This window comes from Podarcis tiliguerta (genome assembly GCF_965153285.1).
Source record: "Podarcis tiliguerta genome assembly, chromosome: 14".
Lineage (NCBI taxonomy): Eukaryota > Metazoa > Chordata > Lepidosauria > Squamata > Lacertidae > Podarcis > Podarcis tiliguerta.
The window spans coordinates 17847464-17865471 of NC_139547.1; the positions used below are offsets into that span (position 1 = coordinate 17847464).

General features: G+C 44.9%; 1 protein-coding gene across 6 annotated transcripts in view; it reads right to left on the minus strand.

Annotated features, from left to right (window-relative positions):
- The window catches only part of ZFAND6 (zinc finger AN1-type containing 6), a 77378-nt gene that overhangs the window by 51075 nt on the left and 8295 nt on the right, over positions 1-18008 (minus strand). For 2 of the 6 annotated variants that reach the window (XM_083412298.1, XM_083412297.1), the window contains exon 1: positions 12798-12953. The exons of 2 other annotated variants lie outside the window; for them this stretch is intronic. The gene's annotated coding sequence lies outside the window, so the exon portion shown is untranslated. Of the gene's footprint in view, positions 1-11348; positions 11813-12797; positions 12962-18008 lie in introns of those variants that run through there. 2 more of the 6 variants (XM_083412292.1, XM_083412295.1) reach the window with 2 other exon arrangements.

Consider the following 18008-nt stretch of genomic DNA (forward strand, 5'->3'; position numbering starts at 1 on the left):
GGTGCACGTCAGCTGTCTTGATTCATAGCAGTGAGTGACATAAGACTCTTTATTCCTCCTTTCTCCAATGTGCTAGGGCCTCTGCTGCTCTTCAGAATCCTCCCCTTATTAACTGCAGCTGCTCAATTCCATTTGCCTTGGCTCATGGATGAGATGAGGCAGCTGAGGTGCATTACAAGGAACCCCCCTGCATAGTTTTTACAGCTGTACACAGTAGGGGAGGGGGGCCTTTTTCAGTCCTAGGGATGCCTCCCCTTCTGGGCAACCTCCCAGGGACCACATGCCCATGCTGGGTAAGCCAGGGATAAAAGGAAGATCAGCAATGGATGCAACCTTTACCTTTGTACAGTAGTTTCTGCACACATATACTTCTCTGTAGCAGGGGCAAATGGGGCTCATCAACCTGGGAAGGAAGCCCACAAGGAAAACTCTGACCCTAAACCTCTGCTATCTGGTGGGACATTTTAAGGAGAAAATGCTAAGGAGTAAACCTTACATAAAACTGGAGTGGAGCCCCTAAGACAGTTGGATGGTGCCTTGTACGCCTCCTTCTGTGCAACTCCTGCAGCCAAGCTGGTGCTAAGTGTCTTGTAATGCTTTCCTTTGGACCACATCAGCGAGGCCAAGAGGGGGGGGGGGTGTCTTGTCGTCTGGGCAGCCCAGGACCTCCAAATACACTGCCCAGGCTTACGCCCTTGGGAGGTGTCTTTGGTGCTGTTAACACCACCCCTGGAGATGTACTCCATTGTATCTCGAGACAGACAGATGGATGCCATCAAAATACCTCTCTGTCCTCCTTGAAAGCCCAGTGGCCTATCCCAACCCAAATTACCGTATTTTTTGCACCATAACACTCACTTTTTCCCCTCCTAAAAAGTAAGGGGAAATGTCTGTGCGTGTTATGGAGGGAATGCCTACGGGTGGCATGCCTACGGATTTTCCTCCTCTAAAAACTATGTGCGTGTTATGGTCGGGTGCGTGTTATAGAGCGAAAAATACGGTAAGTAAATGATAACCTGGGCATAGCACAGGGCTAACTTTGTTCTGTATAAAAAGAACTGCAGAAAGGCATGCTGGATATTATACAGTGCCAATTTAAAGCTGCTGCTTGTTTATTTCGAAGTGACTGTTCGGTCGTCTGGGTGACTTGATGGGAAGTATAGAAATGCTTCAAATAAATCAATATAATAAAATGCAAAGTGGGCTCCTTTGGAAGGAAGGGCAGGATATACATTTAAATAAATTAGTTTTTCAAAGAATCATACTCCAAAATGAGATTGGCTCTGTGAAGTCCTTTCCCGAAGACATGGCACTAGAAATGTAGCTGCCTCGTCGCTACAAACGAACTGCAACATATGGACGCACAACTGGCATAAAGCACAGGGTCAAGAGGATTGTGGAGGGGGGGGGAGAGGAAGCTATCCAATCACGCTTTAATTTTAGGCTATTGCAAAGATTAACTGGTCTTGTGGTGCAATCTGAAGATAGAGAGGGCCCTGAATTAGGGAGGTGGGAATTAGATTCCAAGCCAGTTTACAGCTGCTCCCTATCATTATAATGATCAGATGAAGTATACACACGAGGACCACACAATGCACAGACTGGATTTCTATTTTTTATTGGCTATCTGGTCTTCTGCCCAGTCTCAGAGACCAGCAAGAACATAAAAGTCATTTTATCTCAACTCACAAAGCAAAAAAACAAAAACGCTTCAGCCCTGAATTACCCTTGTGGGGCCCATAGCTCAATGAGGCCCTATAGCACATATTAAAAGAGGGTCCCAAATTCAATCTTCAGGTAAGGATGGGAACGCCCCCTGTCTGAAATCAATGGAGAGCCATTGCCAGACCATGTAGATCTGGGGTTGCCAACTGTGCTCCACCAGTGGCCCATGCAGTTTACTCAGGTGGTCTGTGGCATTTCTGAAGTTGAAGATGAGAGGAAGCACCTCCATGCCATTAAATAATCATATTTGTAATTGCATTCTGCTGCTTCTTTTATTTTGTAAACGTTATTTCATGGTATCAACATTTGAACACAATGCAGTATATAAGAAATAAAAGCTGCAATTAAAAAGCATACAGCACCTAGCACAGTGTACTGCATTACTATTGCTACAACGAGCAGAAAAATCATTATGTGGTCTGCCAAGACCCTCAGCAATTTTCAAGTGGTCCATGGGGAAAAAATGGTTTGGGAACTGCGAAAGTAGACAATGCTGAAACAGAACGACCAACCATCTGACTCAGCATAGAGCAGCTTCCTCAGCTTCTTAGGATTTTAGGCAAAGTTTGTGTGGCGTTAAGCTCATAGCCTCTCAAAAGCTTTCAGGAATTCTTATACAACCACTAAGTGAAACTAAAATGCACAAACGAAATGAAGTGAGCCTGCAACCCCACAGTCAGTGGAAAGTGCTTTGGGAAAACCAAGAGAGAAAAATAAATCTATTCTCTGCTACTGCTGCTGACACTGCCAGTCAAAGAAGAGGGGGAAAGCGTAGCTCTGCTCTCTCATTTGACAACTGTGCGTAAGCCAAAACTTTCCCGAAGCAGAAACAAATATGCCTTTCTGGGGGCACCTAAGGCAAGGCTGAACAAAGTTGGCAGCACATGCTCTCATCTTCAGCCCGTAATTTAGCAGCAGAAGGAGAACGCCTGACCACAGGGTCCTATGGCAAGGTCCACAGATGCCTTGGACATGGAAGGAAAGCAGCTGTGTGTGGCGAGGTGGGGGGAGAATCATGAGCTGTGCAGGGTGCCAGACTGAGTCTTCAGATGTAGGTCCCTCCTATTTTAAGTAATCAACAGCCCAAGTGCACAACAAGACAAGCTTCAGACTAGGCAGCAGATCCTCACACAAACAAGAACAAAAGTGGCCGGTGGGGTGGGGGTAGGAATCCCAGCAAGCTGCTCCATTACTTCTGAGCTCTGAAATTAACCCAACAGGCACAAAGTTTCTTGGCACACTGCGCTGTGCCCCAGCCAAGCCAAAACAGAAACTGGGCTTGAGGGTGATGGCAGAGAATGGTTGGCCTCTCCCTTGGCAACCCCAGGTGCCCTACCTAGCAAGTTTTGCTTCATATTTCAGAATCCCACATGTACAGTGAACCTGCATCAGAATAACCAGAAATGACAAATCCATGAAGGCGGCTTGACACAGTTTTTGCCACCCTAGGAATTAATGATAACAAGAGCAGGATAAAAATATTTATATGCATAAGCCAGGAGGACACATTATTTATAACCAAGCTCAGATAAATGACATTATCAATCTTAAGTGAGGGGAGACCTGTGACTCTCAGCTATTGTTAGGACTCCCACTCCCATCAGCCTTAGCAAGCATGGCCAATGGGTAGAGATGGTGGGAGAAACAAAAATGTCACATCCCATAACCACACCTTAACAGCTGCATATAGGTTAGGACTGGGTATACGGGATGCAGAAGAATCCAGCTGCAGTTCAGATCTTATTCTGATCCACAGAATTGCACTGTCATGCTGGCCGAGCTGAATTTCTACAGGTACGTTCAAACTTGATCCTCATCTTCTGTGCTGATGATGTTTATACCTTAATAGGATTAAGGTTTCGCATTCCCGAGGTTAAAACACTCTTTCAGATAGCCCACGACCTACCCATTCTTCAGAATAGGGACTGAATTGTTCCAACGAGTCAAAGACCCAACAAATGAAGTATCAGAAGAGATGGCATTTGTTTACCACTATTAGAAGTCACAACTCTGAAGAATTTGGATCACTACTATTCCAGCCAATCTGGTTCCAAACAAATTGCTCTGCTTTCCTTTGGACCACATCAACGAGGCTGAGAAAGGGGTCTTCTTGTCTGGGCAGCCCAGGACCTCCATATATGATGCCCACACTTCAAGGGAGGTCACTTCCATGCTGCTAACACAGCGGCTTGGCTTGGCTTCACACACACACACACACAAACATTGTCTTTTGAGACATAAGGATGCCAAGAACTTTTCCTGAGGCTCACAAGCCAAATACAACAACGGCAGATCTAAATATTACCTCCACATTTCCATCTCTTAATTACATCTTTAACCAACATTTCCTTATGCATGCATTAAGAGTTTCCCTGAACCAGGAAGTTACAAAAGGGGCTGCTCATCAGTACCTCTCACATGCAATATTTGAAGAATTCGAAACATTTTGGAGCACCCCTTGACCCTTGTGATCTTTGACAGGTGACATAATATACCCTGTTGTACACCAGGCATATAAATCAGTGTTCAAGGTTCAAGGAGAGGTGCAGGTCTCTCCCCACTACAATGAAAAGAGAAGTTTTGGAGATCTATGTCTCCACTTTGGCATGGAATATGGCGTCCAATTTTTAAACAGCATTTTCTAGATGTCTAGAGCTAGACACCTGCCAAGGGGTTCAAAAGCAATGCATTTACGTTTTTTGAAAATACCATTAGGAAAAGACTTTAAGAAACAAACTGGAGGGCATATGGGGTACGTAACAACACTAGAAGTGACAAGAAAATGCATGACTGCACTTTGTCTGGGTTTTTTGTATCACAGTGTGGAGGAAGGGGTTTAAGCTTCCCTTCCTGCCACTTTCCTGATAAATATACCCCCACCCTCAACAACAAAAAGCTACTATGTGTTTGGACCAAGTGCCCTACAGCTACTATTTTTAAGAGGCAGGAATACAATCACAAATCTCTTGTGTTGACTACCTGGGGTCTAGGTTTGATAGCTTGAGTCAAGGAGGCCAGCAGCTTGAGAGACTGCCCTTTTCCAGCAGGTCACTGTGCTCTGCAAGAGTATTTCTTCTTAAAGTCCCTCAAATATCAGAAGTCTGCTCCACCACTGTAATTCAGAGCAGGGCTTTCAGTGTGGCTGCTCCTGTTTTGTAGAATAACATCCAGAATGAGATAAGACAAGTGCCCACTAGCTGTACTTTACAGAAACAAATGAAGGCATTTTTGTTTCAACAAGCTGGGTGTGTGTGGAAGATCTTCACTTTGGGCTTCTTAAACTCGCATTTAGTTGGGGTTTCGTTGGTAACTGAAAACCCCCTGTATTTATTAAATACAAATGTAAAAAGCAATCCATACATTAATAAAAAATAAAAAGCAAAAAAATCATAGATGCTTCATTCTCTGACCTAAATTCAATGGAACAGAAACAATAAAACGACTTTTTAAAAGGTATTTATATCTATCATTATCAGATAACTTAGGAGTTTCATTGCACACTGGGAAAACCCAGCCAGATGGGTGGGGTATAAATAATAAATTTATTATTATTATTATTATTATTATTATTATTATTATTAAACACTGCCCTGTAATTAATATTTTTCTTAATAAAAAATACTTTGCCTCCAACAATTTTAACTGTTGCCTAATCAACTGGGCAATTGTTTTAACAGCCAGAGAGATTAAGAATTCTTCAGTTCTTTGGTTTAAATCCATAATATTACTGTCCTGCTGATAACTAGCCATGCCCTCTTTCGAATCTCTTTAAGTGGAATAATGTGTTTTTTAAAAAACAGTTAAGCCCCACCTGCACTATAAATTCAAAGCAGTATCATATCACTTTAAACAGTCATGGTTTCTTCCACAGAAACCATAGTTTAAGGGTGCTGAGAGTTGTTAGGAGACCCCCCCTCCCACTATTCCTTTAAAGTAACACTGCCCAAAATTCCCTGTGAAGATGGAATGAATGCTAAACTAATCAGGGAACTGTAGCTCTGTAAGGGAAATAGGGCCCTCCTAACAACTCTTGGGGACGCGGGTGGCGCTGTGGGTAAAACCTCAGCGCCTAGGGCTTGCTGATCGCATGGTGGGCGGTTCGAATCCCTGCGGTGGGGTGAGCTCCCGTCTTTCGGTCCCAGCTCCTGCCCACCTAGCAGTTCGAAAGCACCCTTAAGTGAAGGAGATAAATAGGTACCGCTTTATAGCGGGAAGGTAAACGGCGTTTCCGTGTGCTGCTCTGGTGCCGGTTCGCCAGAGCAGCTTCGTCATGCTGGCCACGTGACCCGGAAGTGTCTCCAGACAGCGCTGGCTCCCAGCCTCTAGAGTGAGATGAGTGCACAACCCTAGAGTCTGTCAAGACTGGCCCGTACGGGCAGGGGTACCTTTACCTTTACCTTTAACAACTCTCAGCACACATGAGCTACAGTTCCCAGGATTCCTTAGGGGAAGTCATGGCCATTTAAAGCACTATGATACAGCTTTAAATGTATAGTGCAAATGGGGCCCAAGATTTCGTTTAAGGTACATTTCAAATGGGATGACTTTTTCAGTTATCAATATGAATGGATATGATGCAACATATAATCCACCTTGTCCGCAGACAATTCTGTGAGCAAGAGCTGATACAGGGCTGAGGGACCTCAGATTCCAGCCTCTCAATCTAGCCCCCAGGACACTCTTTGGGCCATGCCCCTGATGGACTGGATCTGCTCGGCTGCTTTTGTCTGGTGGGCTGTGTCCTCAGACTGTGATCATTAACCTTTCTTGTTTGGATGGGATTGTGAAGATAAGTGGGTACATGCATAAACCTCTGACTTCTGCGCAGATGAAATATAGCCTACTGCACAAGGGTAACGGTCACACCCATTGTGGAGTAATGGTCAGAGCGTTCGACTACGAACTGGGAGACCAGGGTTCAAATCCCCATTCCGCCACAAACCTCGCTGGGCAACCTTGTGCTAGTCGCCATCTCTCAGCCTAACCTACCTCACAGGGTTGTTGTGAGGAAAACATGGGAAAGGGAGGAACGGTAGGCACCACCTTGAGCTCCTTGGAGGAGGCAAAGTGGGGTGTAAATGTAATACAATAATAATAATTCATTGCTCCAACCACTTTTGTCCCTGACCTGCTCAGCATTCAGTATGCAGCTCCCAGAATGTTGATCAGGAGGGAATGCCACCCTCAGGCTGAAAAACATTCCCCACCCCTGATCTAATAACACCTTCCAGGTCAAGGCACCATCCAAGTAAAAACAGCTTCTAACAACATGCTTTCACCACCACCCTGGCCTCTTTTCATACAAAAAGTCAATCAGTTAAATGGGGGGGGGGGGACCCAAAAGTTACACTGTACAGCAAGTGGTCTTAATACGAAGTGTTGTCTATTTTCAAAGACATAGCACTTGGCTTATTACAAGACGTTTTGTGGCAACTTGCATACTAAAAATTTTAGGAAGACGTAATAAAAGGAATTAGTGAAGATGTTAAGGTTGAAATTCACGTCTGTGGGATCTGTGAGAGATTTGTTTCTACTGCAATCAAATGGTGAAGCAAACAGTTGAGAAATAATAGTTCTTTGGAAGGAAAGGAGGGAGCAGCAACAGAGGCCCGAGAGAACATCTTTTGGACAGAGATAAGCCACTGAGTTGAGGCAGCAAGAAACCCAAATCACTTATTCTAGAAAAACTTCTGACACTACAGTCTCGGGAGCATGGCTGAACGGCATATCAAAATATTTATCAGAAATAAAGTAAAGCTGTAAATAAACCAGGTATTTTGTCAAGTGTCAAAATTCTCCATTTTTGTTTCAAGGCTGCTACCCTAAGCAAAACTTTCAAGGGGATAAGCACCAAGATCTCTAGGCTTTTGCATTATTTAACAAAGTTTATACATTTACTCAGAAAGTCTCTAAATGGTTTACAAAGGGCAATCTAAAATTCCTTAGAACACCAATGAAAGCAAACATTAAAAACAAGTTGACGTGAAATTGTATCAAAAACTAAACAAAACCAGCAATTTACAAACTATTTTAAGGGGGGCGGGAATACATGCCAGCGCAGGCTTGTTGAAACATATCTTTTTAGCAGGTGCCAAACACAATACAGCAAAATTGCCTGCCTGATATCAATAGGTAGGGAGTACCAGGTGCTGCCATAATGATCAATTCCTTGCAAGTGAGGGATGAACATTACATGAGATACGTACAAACAAAGCATTCTTAACAGTCACTATGAGGCAGAAAGATATTCTCCCACCTCTATGGCTGATTATTTTGTATCCTAGAAGAATTTTTACATTTCTGGGTGTCTCCACAACCGAAATACATTGTCCAACGAGAGAAAATTCAAAGAGCAGCAATGAAAGCCATCAATGAGTTGAAAGCCAAAAGACAGTGAGGAATAAATTATAAGGCCTAAAAATAAAGCACATTTTTTAAAAGTACCCAAGGTTCAATAAGCATCTGCAATTCAAGAAAGGATCTAAGTTATTTAAATGCAGTTGCTTATAGGGATTACACAAGGAGTTTTACTGTTCTGCTTAAGGCTTCCGAGCAAAAGTTACGAAGTCTGATTATGTACCAGCCTTAAACCACAGGAGTCACCTACTAACATTAAATGGGAGTCAGCAACGGCACAGTACCACAATGATTCTTTACAGGAAGCAAATCACCCTCGGCTCTGGGTGTCTTCTCTGCTCTCATACCTCGTGGGCAAGGTTGCAGACAGAAAACAAGTCCAGGCACAGATTTATTTATTTTTTTTAAAAAAGCTGTGCATGGCACACTTGTAAACTTTGGATACGGTTGCCAGCCACCCGTTCTTTTCTCAATGAAACAATAAACAGCACACCGTATGCACGTGTCAGAAGATCATTAAGAACAGCTAAAAGGTTCTCCAGGTCCAAATTCAAGGCACAAATCTATGGCACACGTTCACAAACAGCACTCAAAACAAGAGTGAAAAAACACACAAACCCAATTATGACTGAGTTCTTGTGAAGGTGGAAACGAGGTCAACATCAGGCTTGCGATTGTAGGCATCCACAACCCTGCAAGGGTTAGGCCCCCAGGCAAACCATGAACCCTAACCATGAACTCTGGAAGAGGGAAATCATGGTTTCAGAGGTACTGTGCCAAACCATGGCTTAGCTCCCAGCAGTACAGCATCAACAAGACCAAAAGAAATCCAGCTAAGCAGATATATTATCCCCTCTGGGAGCTCGCACACTCATGCTAAGCCATAGGGTAGCTTAGTGCAATGTGCACACCGAACCAATGTGAAAAAAAGTGAGGAGTAGTATACTCTTCTGTCCTCCTGGGCAGAAACAGCTGGCTGGAGGCACAGTTCTCCATCCACTCTAACCCCAATGCAATACAAAAGACTAATACTATACAAGTCACTAGTTTTCCTCTCAGCCTGAAGGCAAAGCAGAAGGAACAGGCTAAGCATACATTCCACAACAAAAGTGGTAGTGCTAACAGTGCAAAAATGGCAAAAATGAAGAACTTTACTGCTTGAAATAAACTGCAGCTGTCTGGAAAAGTAGACACAAATGTGTTCTCATTGGATAGACTTGGGGGGGGGGGGTTCAATTCATTGCCATATTTAGGTCTAAGACAACAGGGAACAGTAACCTGCAGAAATTCACTTTAAAAAAATGTCCCAGTCGACAGCTCCAGGCAAGTTAAATCACTTTTGACTTTCTTCTGCCCAAGAGCTTGTATTCTGATCTTTCCTGTAATAGGCTAAACATTAATAAAATTAAATCACATTGTCTAGCATTGCCATGAGTTAAATAACCACCTGGACAAAAAAGAGAATTTGTAGCCAAAGACAAAGCTCCCAGTTCTAACAAGATTAAACATATAATGCAGAACATGATACACCTCATGAAAGGCATTAAGGAAGGCTATACAATCCAAAGCAGACTTACCCTACAGGTGGTCTCTTTGACAAATGTCTGTGGGCCCCCCAGGCCAGCTCAGAGCCCCACAGCTCTAACCAAAGCACCCCAAACCACAGGCACTTCTAACTGGTCTATTTATTTCCTGGATATCCCGTCACCTGATTGACTCATACTCCACAGGGCAAGGCAGCTGGGGACAAAAACAACAGCTGCTTGAGGTTAAACTCACATCCCTCTGCATGTTTACATGTTGGGGGCAGTGAGGCTGCACATCAGCCCACATCACCTCCCCTCTTCCCAAATCACATACCAACTCTTCCCCATTGGGGAAAGCCCCTGCCTTCCAGAACCTGCTGGAGGCAGGAGCTGCTATTTCCTGTTTCTCCTAAAACTCTACCAAGCCTCCCACATCCCATGATAAGGTCTCTGTATTCCTTTGCTACTTCCTTCCAGGGCTCTAATAGGTCCCTTGGTGTGCTGATAACCACCACTGCCTCCCCAGTCTCAACACACACACACACCCACACAAATACTTGTCCTCCCATGAATCTAGTCCACCCGTTTTGTAAGATTCCTCTATACATCCAGTAGGCAGGCCTAAGAAAGGACAATTTGTCCCCAACCCATTTCCAAGAAGATACCAATCACCTAGCATCCTTTCCCTTCTGACAGCTTTTGCTTGTTTCTGCCTGTCCCCAAATGTTGAGCAGAGCTCTCTGCCTGCTCAGAAGCTACTGAAGGATGTAACATTTCATTCCCCATCCTAATGTCTTCTTCCTCAGTTCCTTGGGACAGGCATGGCGAACCTTCCATCCTCCAGATTCTGCTTAACTACAATTCCCATCATCCCTGGCCATTGGTCTTGCTAGCAGAGACTGATGGGAACTGTAGTTCAGCAACATATGGAGGGCCAAAATGCCAAAGGTTCCCCATAGCGGTTTTAGGATGACTGAAGGCCCCATGATGGAACAAGTGCCAGAGAACTTCAAGGAGTGAATGTATCCTATATAGTACATGGATGGGGAACCTGTGGTTCTCGAGATGTTGCTGCACAATTCCCATTAGCCCTGGTCATTGATCATGCTGGCTGGGGCTGATGGGAGTTGTAGTTCAACAGCATAAGGAGGGCCACAGGCTATAGAACAGGCTTCCTCAACCTCGGCCCTCCAGATGTTTTGAGACTACAATTCCCAGCTTCCCTGACCACTGGTCCTGCTAGCTAGGGATAATGGAGTTGTAGGCCAAAAACATCTGGAGGGCCAAGGTTGAGGAAGCCTGCTATAGAAGAACCTCGTTCTATTTCCTTAAGGTTTGCATAAGGACTGAACTCAGAATCTAATTCCCGCACTTGAAGCTCACTGACAGATGTTGAAGCAGTCATTCTGACAGCCTAAATGCCCTCACAGGGCTGTTTTGAAGCTTTTTTTTTTTTGTAAAAGACTCCACCAGTAGATCTCTGAACACAGGCACAAATAATAAACAGGGAATTACCCTCCCTGATACAACAAGGATTCCATTTTCTTCCTTACGAGATATTTAATATTACCTAGAAGGCAAAGGAAGATGTCTCTTCATGCCCCTGCTGCAGTTTCTCTTAATCTATCACAGGGGTACAATCTTCTGAAAATGAGGAAGGGGTAAACATTCCCCTACATATAGGTTAAGTTGACTTTAGCCTTTCACAGCATACTTTTTTTTTAAAACTAGAAACCCTACCTTTCCATGATGTGTTCTAAGTTGAAGAATAGGAGTGCACTTTCAGGATCTCCAAAGGGTTAAGGTACAACTAACCAGGTGTCCCAAGTCTGCACTCTCCATTTTAAGAGGCTAGAAAGAGTTTTGCCAGATGATATCAAGGCCCATCTAGCCTGGACTCTTTAGTAAGGAACTGCAGCAACTAGCAGGCAAGTTAAAATAACAAATAAGGGGCCCACCAGAAATTGCCCTGTGGTCTTTCTGATACCCACCCTTGCCTTTAAGCGGAGGTTTTCCAGTGAACCCCCTGCCTCTCAATTACCCCATGAGTGTGTGAACTGGGGTCAGTCCCTATTTGAGAGAGAGAGGTGGTTTTTGGTCTTCCCTTTTCCTCTTACCCAGCCAAAAACCTTTCAGTCTTTAAGTGGCAGCTGTCCATATAACCCCTAAGCCTTCCTTCAGCTTTGGGGAGGGGGTGTCAAAGAAGAAAAAGGCACCCCTAAGATCTTTCCCCTCTCTCAATACCCTTTCCTTCTTATCTTCCCTGAAGTCTACCACTTGGAGCATAAAACTTTACCCTTTGGGGGGTAGGAAGAGGAAGCATTCCCCAACCCCTTCCTCCTCCAGTGTAAAGTGCTCTGAAGGGAACTATAAGTATTTAAGCAAAAGCTTCCCTTGTCGTTCTTTCACCCTCCTTTCCTGTGTGTGAAGGGGACAAATAAACAAGTATTGTAATTTTAGAGCCCTGTGCCCTCCATAGGTCAAAGTCCTCTAAAGGGGATTATACCCCCCCACAACATTTCACCTTCCCCACATATTCCTTTAACTCTCCTCCTGGGGGAAGTAAAGGGAAGAGGGGCTGCCTAAGACCCCTATCCCCCCCCCACCCAAAAAAGTAAGGTCCCCAGGTGGGGGGTAGGAACACATGCACCCCTCCCTAGAGCCTGTTACATTGGCCTTTCCTTCCTTCAAGTTGGGCCCGAAGAACCTTTTTCTTGGGGGGGGGGGGAGTGCTCGCCCCAACTCTTTCCTAAGGTGGGGCTGTAGGCATAAAGAGGGGGGTGGTCTCCTATATCATTTCTCCCCCTTTTCCTCGCCCCTCTCCCAGGTTATGTAAGTGGGGAACGGGGTGTGGGGGGGGGGGAAGAGGCAGTGAGAAGAATAATGTGAAGAGACCCCCCTCCCTCCCCTACAGGACCCTAGCCAAGCCTCCTCGGGAGTAAGCCCCACTGAATTCGCCCCTAGGGAAAGTGGGGCAGCTTAAGTAAATATGGGGGGGGGGTAATCTGGGGAGGGGATGGGGGGCAGAGAGAAGAGCCCCACCCCATGTATATGGGGTACGGAGGAGAGAGAGAAAAAGGGGGGACCCACTCTTTCCCCCGACCCCACACACACACGGAGGGGGGGGGGAGTGAGGAGAAAAGGCGGCCACTAGCCCACGGGCCCGCGCACGCGCTCTCGCTCTCTCACCTGACTCCGCGGGAGGGGAGGGGGGCTCGCGAGGGTCCTCGCGCCGCAGAGTTCCAGCCGCCGCTTGGCTCCTCCGAGTCTTCAATAAACTTTTTTTTCCCCTCTCCCCCTTTTCCTCCTTTCCCTTCCTCTCCTCCCCGGCCCCGCCCTGTCCGACAGAAACCGACGCGGGCGGGCGCTGATTGGCGGAAGCCGGGCGGGCGGGCGGAAAAGAAAAGGAGGGGGCGGGGTAAAGAAAACCCAGGAGGGAGGGAGGGGGGAAAGCGGCGCTGTCGCTGCTTTCTGACACGGCTGCTGCATCCGCCTCCTCTTCCCTTCCTGGTGACTGGCAGCGACTGCCGGGGACGGCGCGCGACGCGAAACAAACTAATAAGAGCGAGTGGGGCGGGCGGAATGGGAAGAAGGGAGGGCTTAAAAGCCAGCTTTAATACCCTACAGATGATCGTTGGACTACAACTCCCATCAGCCCCGAGTACCGGCCGCGCTGACGGGAGGCTGATGGGACTTGGAGTCCAACGCTTGATTGAAGCAGCGTTTTCTGGGATTTTTTGTTTTTTTTAAGGGACTTAAATATTTCTTGAAAGCAAGCGAGCTGCAAGCAACTAGGATCTGGACCATAGCTGTCAACGTTTCCCTTAATTTAAGGAAATTTCCCTTATTCCGAATAAGAAAAGGGAAAAGTTGACAGCTATGCTCTGGACAGATAAGGGAACGGCTGTCGTTCAGAGGCAGGGTTTCCCGAGAACGTCCCCGATTCAAATCCCGACATATCCCGGCTAAGCTGGGGCTGCATTCTTGCCTGGAACCGAAGCTAAAAGTCACGGCTTCCTGCCAGTAATCCTGGGGAACTGTAGTTTAGTAGAGGGTGCTGGGAATTATAGTTCCGCGACAAACTACAGTTCCCAGGCTTCTTTTTTTGGGGGGGGAGACATGATCGTTGATGTGTTATCAAAATGCTTTGATGTATGGTGTGGAGGTTACTTTTATGCTTTTCCTGAGATCTTTTTTCATACCAAAGATTGATCCTGGATGACTATGCAAAATAATAATGGGGAGAAAATTATCTCCGAGTATGTGCAAAATATATTTCCCCCCATCCCCACCCCCTTGAGACGCTACAGCCTACCCTTACTAGAAGGGCCGATAGTCTTCCTCCATACCTGCATTGCTTTGCTGTGTATTTATCACCTGTGTGGTAGTCTGGCAGCTATTTAATAGGTGGGGTTTTTCCTGCCATTTAATCTCCATTCTGGAGAAGGGTGAGGTCTCATTGACACCTGTTGGGCAAAAGCTTCTTGCACTGCGGGAGGTTGGACTAGATGACCCTAATGGTCCCATCCAACTCTACAATTCATACGTTTACAGCACATTTATACCACTTTAACAGTCATGGCTCCCTCTTCCCCCACCAAAAAAGCCTGGGAACTGTAGTTTGTTAAGGGCACTGATAGTTGTTAAAAGACCCACTATTCCCCACACAGAGCTACAATTCGCAGAGTGGTTTAACAACCAATTCTTCATAGAGAAGTCTGAATCCAGACTTGGGGAAGAAATATATTCAATAAACAAAGCAAGCTCTATAAGGGAAATTGGAGTCTCCCACTCCAGCCTTTCTCAACCTGTGGGTCCCCAGATGTTGTTGAACTACAACTCCCATCACCCCTAGCTAGCAAGGCCAGAGCTCAGGGATGATGGGAGTTGTAGTCCAACAGCATCTGGGGACCCGCAGGTTGAGAACCGCTCTAACCCATCATGTCCACATTCAAAAGCATACAGCTTTAAAGCACATGAAATGAAATGTCGTTTAAGGGTGCTCAGGAGGATAGTGAGTGGTAAACTACAGTTCCCAGTATAAATGTACTTTAAATATATCATATTGTATGGAGCTTTTAAAGGGGGGGGGGTGTTGCTCTTCTAACTCAAATCTATATTCACACAGATTTCAGAGTGGGACAAGGTGGTAGCATACTTAAGAAAAGCTCATGCCATTCATTTTTCCGGTGCCACAAGATTCAGTGGGGGTTTTTTTTAGACACTAAGCATGAGAAAATAAGGCTGCCGCATGACGAAAGAAACATTAGTCATTCATCAGATGATTTTTAATTGATTCATCGATGAATTAATTGGTTTAAATGGCAAGCCTTCACAAAGGAATAAAAACAATCATTCTGAAGTGGGGAAACATAAAGATGACACGTGCAAATTAATCATCAGAGGCTGTGTGGCATAGTGGTTGCAGTGTTGTGCTAAGACCTAGGTTCAGTTCCCCACTAGGCTATGAGGTTCATTGGGTGAGTCACACCCAGTGTCACACAGGATGAAATTATGAGGGAAGAAGAGCCACACTGAGCTCCTTGGAGGAAAACGGGGATCCAAATATAATACAAAAACAAAACAAAAAATTGCAAGAGAAATTCTCTCTTGTGTGTCAAAGTCCAACAAAGGCATCTGCCATCTCAAGTGCCATTTTATTGAAGTTATAGTTCATTTTTTAAAATTAACTGCTACCCGCTTAACTGGGTCACTTTTTATGAGTCAAAAAGGCTGCAATCCTCGATCCATTTACTTGGGAGTACGCCCCATTGCACATCACTGGGCTTCCTTCATTGCCTAACAGTGCAATCCAATACAATCTACTGCAAATGGAAGTCAAGTCCTGTGTTGTTCAGTAGCACTTCTTCCATTTTACGTTGCTGTTCTAATAGGAGACATTTCGTTGACCTACCTAGTGACACATGCACACACCCCTGTCCAGCCGAATGACTACCTGGCTGCTCATTAGAGCAGTAGCTATTAGAGAGGAGCTAATCCACAGCCTAACAACAACCCCATATAGCATAGAAGAGCCAGTGTGGTGTAGTGGTTACAGTGTCAGACTAGGACCTGGGAGAACAGGGTTCGATTCCCCACTCAGCCGTGAAGCTCACTGGGTGACTTTGGGCCAGTCCCTGCCTCTCTGCTTCATTTAGGAAACCGCCATATACTGAACCAACCCACTGGCCCATCAGGTTCAATATTGTCTACACTGGCCAGCAGCTGCTTTTCAGGGTTTCAAGCAAGAGTCTTTTTCTGAAGATGTTGGGGATCAAACCTGGAACCTCTCAGGGTTGTGAGGATTAAATGAGGAGGGGGAGAACCAACTTGATCTCCTTGGAGAAAAATTGGTGGGATATAAATGCAATCACCCAATCAAGAAGATATGTTTACCTATATTTCCCTTTCCTATTTATTGCCCAATAGCCCTTCAACCCTTGGCCTCCAAACTCCTGGGACCTGCTGCTTATTATGGGATAGGGCCATAGTGGCAGAGCATCTGGGTATGCCTGCCCCAAACAAGTAAACAAAAAGGATATGGCCAAAGAGTATTTAGAGAAATTTAGTTCCCTTTTAGAGTTTATTGTCAAACGAATTTTTCTCCCGAAATCTCAGTATGGTTTTGAAATGTTTCAAGTTAATAAACTCTTACTTCAGCTAGAGATTACTTATATTTTCTTTTTTCTTTCTTTCTCCCCCCCCCCTTTTTTCGTACATCAAAACCAACTGTGGTAAGATATCAGTATGTTTCAAATATATACATATATTTTATTATTGCAATAGTATTAATTTTTACAACTCGCTATTGTCTTTTGTGCTTTTGAGGTAAAAACGGAAAGGCTCGTCAAGTTAATAATCAGTAATTGACAGGTAACTCTGTAATTATTTGAATGCGATAGTGTTTCACTGAACATAATAAATAAAATGGGTTTGGAGGTGTCAAAAACAGTACAGCAGTCTGCCTCATATTAATCAGCTTGCATTTTTACAAGGAACATTTTGGATCCCCAGATTAATTACAGTGGTACCTCGGGTTACATACGCTTCAGGTTACATATTCTGCTAACCCAGAAATAGTGCTTCAGGTTAAGAACTTTGCTTCAGGATGAGAACAGAAATTGTGCTCCGGCGGCGTGGCAGCAGCAGGAGGCCCCATTAGCTAAACTGGTGCTTCAGGTTAAGAACAGTTTCAGGTTAAGAACGGACCTCTGGAACGAATTAAGTACTTAACCTGAGGTACCACTGTAATTAAAGTTACCAGCCCTTCTCCAAAAAGAAGGGTACAGCTGCGTTTACAAAGCATTTGGCAAAATAAAACAAGAAATGGTCTCACAGCAGCCAGTAATGTCAGTGTGTGTGACTCACCTTCCCTTTCCGGTCAGTGGTGTGAGAACTATTTTATGATGTTCTCAGCAATATGGGTTTTCCTCAACAAAGGTGGCTTGTAATCAGATTCTGAATGAGGATTCACACCAAAGAGTTAAAGCAATACCACTTTAAACAGTCATACATTCCCCCCAAGAATACTGGGATTTGTTAAGGGTGCTGAGAGTTTTTAGGAGACCTTCATAGCTGTCAACTTTTCCCTTTTCTTGCGAGGAATCCTATTTGGAATAAGGGAATTTAATAATAATAATAATAATTTTTATTTATACCCCGCCCTCCCCAGCCAAGGCTGGGCTCAGGACGGCTAACAAGCAATAATAAAAACAAGTTGAATGAATACAACTTAAAAACAAGATTAAAATACAACATTAAGATATTGAAACATTAAAATATTAAAATGCAGCCTCATCACAGGAGGAGAAAGGAAAAAGAAAGAGGGGGTGGAATCAAATTGGCTCCAAGCCAAAGGCCAGGTGGAACAACTCTGTCTTACAGGCCCTGCAGAAAGAAATCAGATCATTTTAAAAAAGGGGAAAGTTCCCTTTAAAAAAGGGGAAAGTTGACAGCTATGCCCTGTGAAGAGGGATTGATTGTCAATCCACACTGGGAATTGCAGATCTGGGAACGGAAGAGGAGTTTCCTAACAACTCTCAGGATTTGGGACTGTTTAAAGTGGTATTATAGTGCTTTAAATATTTGATGTGAATAAAACTGGGCACGACATACCCTCCAGTGCAACACGGGGAGAAACTTGGGGCGCCATCTTCTGGTGTTGCACTCCCATGTTGGGTCACATGACCCCCGTGAGCTCGTGCGCACCTCTAAAAAAACACTTTTCTTGCAGGGCACCCCACAAAAATTTGTTTTGGGGTGCCATGCAAGACCTCAACCCCAAAGAAAACAAGACTGCGTCCCAAAATTGCATGAGACGCCATTGCCCAGAATGGCCGCCGTGCTCTTGCAGGAAAACATGGGATGTTCCGGTTTTGTTGGGACAGTTGTGGGATATGG